The sequence below is a fragment of the Callithrix jacchus genome, chromosome 7 (genome assembly GCF_049354715.1).
Source record: "Callithrix jacchus isolate 240 chromosome 7, calJac240_pri, whole genome shotgun sequence".
NCBI classification, from domain to species: Eukaryota; Metazoa; Chordata; class Mammalia; order Primates; family Cebidae; genus Callithrix; species Callithrix jacchus.
This window is the reverse complement of record NC_133508.1, coordinates 24,078,269-24,086,580: the sequence shown is the minus strand read 5'-3', so window position 1 is coordinate 24,086,580 and position 8,312 is coordinate 24,078,269.

Below are 8,312 nucleotides of genomic sequence, written 5' to 3'. Positions count from 1 at the left end.
AAGTATACTTAAAAGACACTGTTACTGAAATTTCCACCTAATAAATTATTCTCACTTATAAGTATAGTGGGCATATATCTCAGACTTTACTGGGACAGTCCCAATTTAAGTTTATTTTATTCTTTCCTATAAAGGCAGCACATTCAATGTTTAACCAAATTTGATTCCATATTTTTCAATTCAGAGCTTAGAAAACATCTATTGCTGGACCACCTGTTTTGATTTTAAGTTTATAAAATGAGGGCACCATGAGCTCTCACAAGATGTTATCGTGATACTCTACTAAATTTATAATACTCAAGAATCTCAGCTAATTTAGCTTAGATTCACAAAAATCATTGGAATGTAAAAGCATTTCTAAGGCAACATAATTTATCCTTCTCTTCTAGGTAGACAGTCACATCTGAATCGTCCCAGACTAATGAGAATTCATCCTACTTCTAAAGACATTCAGAAAATTAGATCAGCAAGCCTCTTTCTTTGCACCTTTCCTTTCTGAATACAGTCAACATCTTCTATTAATAGATGAAAAAGAAAGTCAAGTTCTAGATCTGGTTGTCCATATTTGTAGTAAAGATGGTTTGCCCCGTAGTTTGCTGGAGTTGGGGTGTTAGGGTCTGAAATCTGTTTACTTTTTTCTAAACCATTCTGAAAATCCATTAACCATTAACAAATTTGTCACACCATAAAAGACCTTGCTATGTCCCTTTGCTATAATTTCTCTTTCTGGTCTCTTTCTCTATAGCCTCAAAGCTGCTGTATCACCCAAGGGCTCTCTGGAACTCTCCATACCCAGTAAATAAGCTCCCTGGTAATATTCACTTAGTCACTGAACACTTGCTCCATCATGTTGGTTAACTGAAATCCACCTCTAGTTTGAAGGACACTGCTTTCCCACAGCCCTAGCCATCGGAGACTACATATCTCCCACAATCCCATGGGAGACTGCACATAGAGATCCCAGCATTGTTCTGGGGTCAAGAGGTAGAGGTGGTATCATTTCTCTGCTTTTGTGTAAAAATGCCCACCTTTCAATGCTCATGCCATACTACTCTTTCTAGGACACTTTCTCCCTCTTCTTGAGGTTTATTTCTGAGGTCTTACCTCTTTAACTCATTAATTACACCTGGCTCCCATCCCTCTTCTCTCCCAAGTCTTGACATATTGTTCCTTGTTAATGTGGGTGGCCTCCCAGCATCTCATCACCAATGACATCCACCTCTAGCCCTTTTCAGGCATCCGTTAGCATGGCCACGTCATGGATCTTTGGGTTGTATTTGTGCCTCTGAAGTCTTCAGCTCAGATTTTTTGCTCTCTGACCTAAGTTGCTCTTCTAGGTCTTTCACGACTGTGAGTTATTATCTGAAGTAATTCCTCTCCAGCTTTCTCATTTTTTTTTGTATCCAGGACTTTTGCTGTGAATGTTCAGAGAACTCCAACCCTGGACCTATAACAATACACTTTCTCCAGTCTCATCCCCAGATACATGAGCTTCCAGAACTGCAGCTTGGCACCATTTCAAAGCTACTATCTTCAATTCCAGCTGTGCCCTCTGTCTTACCACGAGGAAAGCCTTTGACTTTTTACTGGCCAGCCCCCAGTCATTTCAGAACAACATATTCTCTCCACATCTTCTCACCATTCTCCTCTTTCATTCCCTCCACTTCAGTAGACCCACTGGTCTCTTGCTATCTGGAGAAAATTGAGTCTATCTGATATGGCTTTTCTCAAATTTTCTCCTTCCCTTTATAAATTATAACTTCTCTTGCACCCATCCTTGCCTTGTGTCCTCTAACAATCCACAGTCCTTCTCTCCACCTGTGCTCCTGACCTTATCCTTTCTGTCAATTTCAGGGACCTGAGCCCTCAGCCATCTTCAATTACTCTTTATTCCCCAGAGACAAAGTCTATATTTCCTATCATGACTTATTCCAATGTCATTTCTTTTCACTGTTATCCACTCCTCTATGCTCTAGAACTGCATGGACCAATTTGGTATCCACTAGCCGTGTGTGGCTTTTTAACTTAAATTTATAAAAATTAAATAAAAATTCAGTAACTAGTTGTACTAGTCACTTTGAATTTTTTTTAATTTATTTTAATTATTACGGGTACATAACAGTTGTACATATTTATGGGGTGCATGTGACATTTTGATACAGTCATATAATGTGTAATAATCACATCAGAGTAATTAGGGTATCCATGACTTCTAACAATCATGATTTCTTTGTATAAGAAACATTCTAATTTTACTCTATTTTTGAATAAAAAAGTAAATTATTGTTGATTGTAGTTCCCTGTTGTGCTACCAAATACTAGATCTTATTTATTCTAACTATATTTTTATACTAATTAACCATCCCACTTTGCCTCTCCCTCTCTGCTACCCTTTCCAGCCTCTGGTAATCATCATTCTATTATCTATCTCCATAAATTCAATCATTTTAATTTTCGGTTTGCACATGAGTGAGAACATACGATATTTATCTTTCTGTGCCTGGCTTATTTCACTTAATATAATGACCTCTGGGTCCCTCTGTAGTAGTCTGTTCTCACGCGGCTATAAAGAACTGTCTGGGACTAGGTAATTTACAAAGGAAAGAGGTTTAATTGACTCATAGTTCTGCATGGCTTGGGAAGCCTCAGGAAACTTATAATCATGGTGGAAGGGGAAGCAGGCACATCTTACATGGTGGCAGATGAGAGACAGCGTGTGTGAGAGTGCAGGAAAAACTACCACTTATAAAACCATCAGATCTCCTAAGAACTTATTTACTATCACAAGAACAGCATGGAGGGAACTGCCCCTGTAATCTAATCACTTCCTGCCAGGTCTATCACTAAACACCTGGGAATTACAATTCAAGATGAGATTTGGGTGGGGACACAAAGCCAAACCACACCACCATCCATGTTGTTACAAATGACAAGATCTTATTCTTTTTTGTGGCTGAATAATATTCCATTGTGTATATGTATCATATTTTCTTTATCCATTTAACCATTTTTTTTCTTTTTTTATGTGAGACAGGGTCTTTATATGCTATTACCCAGGCTGGAGTGCAGTGGCATGAACTTGGTTCACTGCAGCCTTGACCTTCTGAGCTCAAGCTGCCCTCCCACCTCAGTCTCCAGAGTAACTGGGGCTACAAGTGCACACCACCACAACTGGCTACATTTTTAATTTTTTATGAAGATGGGGTCTTGTCATGTTGCCCAGGCTGGTCTCAAATTCATGGGTTAAAGCCATGCTCCTACCTTGGCCTCCCAAAGTGCTGGGATTATAGTATGAGCCACTTCACTCAGCCAATTTAGCCATTTTTAAAGTGCCCTATTGCCACATGTGGCGAGTGTCTACATGCACAGACATAAAGCATTTCCATCATTGAGGAAAGTTCTTTTTTTTTTTTGAGACGGAGTTTTACTCTTGTTACCCAGGCTGGAGTGCAATGGCGTGATCTCGGCTCACCGCAACCTCCGCCTCCTGGGTTCAGGCAATTCTCCTGCCTCAGCCTCCTGAGTAGCTGGGATTACAGGCACATGCCACCATACCCAGCTAATTTTTTGTATTTTTAGTAGAGATGGGGTTTCACCATGTTGACCAGGTTGGTCCCGATATCTCGACCTCATGATCCACCCACCTCGGCCTCCCAAAGTGCTGGGATTACAGGCTTGAGCCACCGCGCCCAGCCTTGAGGAAAGTTCTTATGGACAGCAGCACTGCTTCCCTTACTGAAAATCTTGCTCCTCCCTAAAAAAGGGCCAACATTTCTTGTGTCTTGAGATCACTGGACAATGAGATGTCATGCCTCTCCCTAGATCATAGCATTCAGTCTGGCCTCATATGTGTGTCATTATGTAGGAATCCACTTCCTGAAGCAACTTTTGGTATTGTTGCAAACAAACACTAAAGTTCTTAACATCAATATTTACCTTTAGATGGTAATTAGTGTGCACTTCAAGTGGTAATTGGTGTACTGTTAAGATACCCATGTATTTTCCTCTCCAGTAAAGGACTAGGATGATGTACAAATAGGAGCATCTCTACCTTCAAGGAGGACCTTTTGATCCCGTCATCCCAGTCTTTCCAACTCTCCATATAACCAAAAATTAAATGATCATCATAGGTAAAGCAGTCAGCTTACCTTCAAGCTTATTACAGATTCTCCTTAGAATATCATTTTTAATTATTTAAAAGAATTTACAACATACTTCCTAATTACCTTTGTTGAAACATTTTAGCACATCCAGGTAATGAAACTGCCATGCAACAGACAGAATACTTGGATTTCCAATGACAACATGATGGTAGGAAAAGTTCAACAGATGTTGCAATGAGAAAGAGTTAAAAAGTGATTTTTTGTTTCAATTCTCAATATCCTCTTAGATAAGGTCTTTGCTATATGGTTTGACTATTTCATTTAAGGTGAATTCTTAGAAGATCAGAATAGCAACACTGAAATATAAATATAAAGCACATTCCAAACCCAAATATCAAGGTTGTAGTCATTGCTGATCATTTTGAACACACTCTGTAAATATCAGCACTGGGGTGGGAGATGAGAGACTCAGCTCTGCCCTCAGCTGGCTATGACCTAGCAATCAGCTTTATTCGGCTCTTGGGCCTCAGTCTCACTATGTGTAAAGAAACAGAATTGCAGCAGATTCTCTTCAAGCCCCCTCTCCATTCTCAAAGCAATGATGTTGCTGAGTTGCAGGTGGGAAAGAACATTCTTAAATACCATCAATATTTGCTTAATTGTATGTAAGGAGCCAAAGTAAACCCAACAATGTGTTCTCCCTGCAAGATAGCCGCCACTTAATTCTTTGTGCCTGGAAATTCTCAGGTCTTCATCACTTGCAATTGGAGAAATACACATGGGTGTAATGAATCTATAAGAAAAATTGGTAGAGATGGGAAGTGGAGGATGTAGGAAGGGAAGGTTGTAGGAGAAGAGAAGTCACAGGCTAGTGCAACCTCATTAAGACCAGTGGCCATCCCCTACTGTCTTCAAATAAGAGATGCCTCCTTTTATCAGCACGTGCTTTCCTTCCTTCACCTTGGTTTGTCATTTGTACAAACTGTTGTATTCAGGCACCTTTCCAGCATAAAATGGTCTTAAAAGATTACAACTATGCAAACATTATTTGTAAATGCAATTTCAAGAATATTTAGTTGTTTTAATGCCTCTTCCAAGAGTATATGCAAAAGCTTGGATATTCTCAAAAGTTACATTTTGGATGTTTGAGGCAAGAAGGGTGGATGTGAAATGCTATTTTGGTTTACTTTTATTTTCAGTATTATGGTGATAAATGAATGGAGAAAAGGACACACTCAGGTGGAGGTTTCTTCTGCAATATGAAACTTCTAATTATTTTAAATGTGTGACTTGGTCAACTTAAAACCAGGCCACCTCAAAGTAAAATAAAAAGAAATGAAAGTTGATGATGCAATGGTTCAGTGATAAAAACTTTAAAGTTATTATGAGTATAAAAACCTTTCTAATCTAAGTAGTTGCAACTTCTGCAATATGTATGTGTGTTCATGTGTTCGGTTGAAATACCATGGTACAGATTATTTTCTTTGAAGGCAAAAATAAATGTTAATTTTAATGTGATTTATGGATAGGTGCATTCTTTAAAGAGCTAGACATTCATTGAAGGAATAATTATACAAACTTCACCCATCAACACCACACACTTCAGTTTTCTCTTCTCTAAATAAAAATAAAGAAAACTGTTTTGCTCTAAGAAGATTCTGAGTTAACACCCTAAAGCAAATCTAGCTTTCTAAGCAAATTGGTGAATCTACACACTTAGGTGGCCTCTATATTTTACTAGCCTCTGTGAGGATTCCAAGACCCAAACAGGAAAAGATGGCATGTCTACCTTTTTAAGTTACCACATGCACAGAGATATCACAAAGCAAAATGTATAAACTACTAGATATCTATTAATACTGCCTTGATTTAGATAAATTAAGCTGCATACTACAGCAGTTTGAAAGAATAAGATGATCTGGTAGGAATAAATAAACATATTATTAAATTTAAAAATGGGCAGTTGTATACTAATACTCTTCTTGGTAAATATAGCAATATATTACTATTATATAGTATACATACATGTATACGTGTGTTTGTGTGTGTGTGCGTGTGTGTGTACATATGTGTGTATGTTTCACTGGAGGGGGAAGTAAGAATAAGGGAAAGTCTCATTTCCTATGTATTTTTATGATATAATTTTTTCTATGTCCATGTATTATTTTTATTATCAGGGTAAATATTAAATGTTTTTAAATAAACATCATCTGGGACACGGCAGCCTGACCTACAGGACTCATTTCTTCCCTTTCCTACTTTCCCACTGAGGCAAGGTGACTCTACAGGAGGATCAACTCCGTGACTCTGCTGTAAGCCAGGGCACAATGGCAGCATATACACGAGGACTGGGGCATTCTCTGGAAGGTGCGTCTGTGTGTGTGTGTGTGTGTGTGTGTGTGTGTGTGTGTGTGTGTGTGTATGAAAGCAGCAGGGGGTGTGGTGAGAAGTGGGTGATGAACCTATCTGCCAATTCACCATTGTCTTCTCTGGAGGGAGAGCCTGACAATAAAGCCAGTGTAATCAACTGAATGTCTGTGTCTTCCCAATATTCATATATTCAAATTCTGACCCCAATGGGATGGTATTAAAAGGCTGGTCCTTTGGGAGGTGAATTGGGCATGGGGGTGGAGCCCTCATGAATGGGATTAGGGCCCTTATAAATAAAAGGGACCCCAAAGAACTTTCTCACTCTCTATCTGCCACATGAGAATACAATGAGAAGTTGACAGTTTGCAACCAAAGAGAGCCTTCACCAGCACTCAACGATGCTGGCACCCTGACCTTAGACATCTAACTATGAGAAATACATTTCTTGAATTAAAGCCACCCGGTCTATGGTATTTTGTCATGGCTGCCCAAACTAAGACAGCCAGCCACAAAATCATCAAGTATTTCTCCCTTTCCCTTCACTTCCACAACCTCATTAACGTGGGATAGGACAAACCCAGAAAAGATAAAGTCAAGTCCTGAATCTCAGTCTCAGGATGGAACTCAGAGAAAATGTTTCAATTCAAGCTTAATTTACAAAATGTTAGTTTATCAAACAAAATGTCATGAGGCGTTCTATGTATTCACAAGGTATGCAGATAGAGCAGGAAAAACTACTGACGTTACTATTCAATGTGACAGAGATTTCCATCTAAACCATTTTGGGATGCCAGGGATCATGTGTGAGCAAAAGTGAAATTCCTGAGCTGTGTTCTCTTTTTTATCCCTAAGCTAACAATAAGAGTGATAAAAGCAGATCACTTACACCTTTGCTCAACCTGCTGCCTGGATCTGAAACGAGGAACCAGGGCAGCCTGGGAGTTCAGAGAAGGAAAGGGTTAAGGGACTCAGAGAAGTTCTATCCACTGCCCAGTACCCAGGTATTTAAATATTTTCACATCGGGCATGGTAAGACCTTTGCATGTCAGCTGACTCTCAGATCCATGAGTGGACATTCTGCAGTTGGAGTTCATGAAATTTGCCCATGACCTGTTTATACCTAGTCTGTTATATGGAACTCATAGAAATAATCTCATTCTGGCTATGGATTTCCCCTCTCTGCCCAGGTGCTTCTGCTGTAATCACCATCCATGTGGTTATACTGAATGTTCTTTGTCATTGTATTTTATTCAATATTCCTTCTAGCCAAGGAACTCACTTTATATTAAAAATAAATGAGGCAATGGGCTCACTGTTATAAGATTTATGGATCTTAGCATGTGTTCCAATACCTTATACAATGCTGGATGATCCACTGAAGACTCACTTATGCATCTGCTGAAAGATAACACTCAGTGATATTGGGGCAGTCCTACATGATGGTGCCAACTCCTTGAAGACTAAATAGGAACATCTGGGAATCAAAGAAATAAAGTAGGAGTGGCTTCTTTTATGATTATATGTAAGTTTTCACTTGAAAACATTTTGCTCCCCATTCCCATGTAGTTGACCTCTGCTGGCTTAAGCATCTTATTTTCCAACGCAGGGCCACTTCCAGGTAAGACACAACAATGGTTTCACTGAACTAAAAGTTGAGTTGGCCACCTGGCCACTTTGGAGTTTTCATGTTACTGAATTGATAGACAAAGAAGAGGTTTACTGCTCTAGCTTGGGGGATGAACCTTGATTATCAAGCAGAAATAGAGTTACTAGGGCATATCAAGGACAGGAAGGAGTATTTATAATTCAGAGAATTCCCTGGGGTGTCTCCTAGAATTT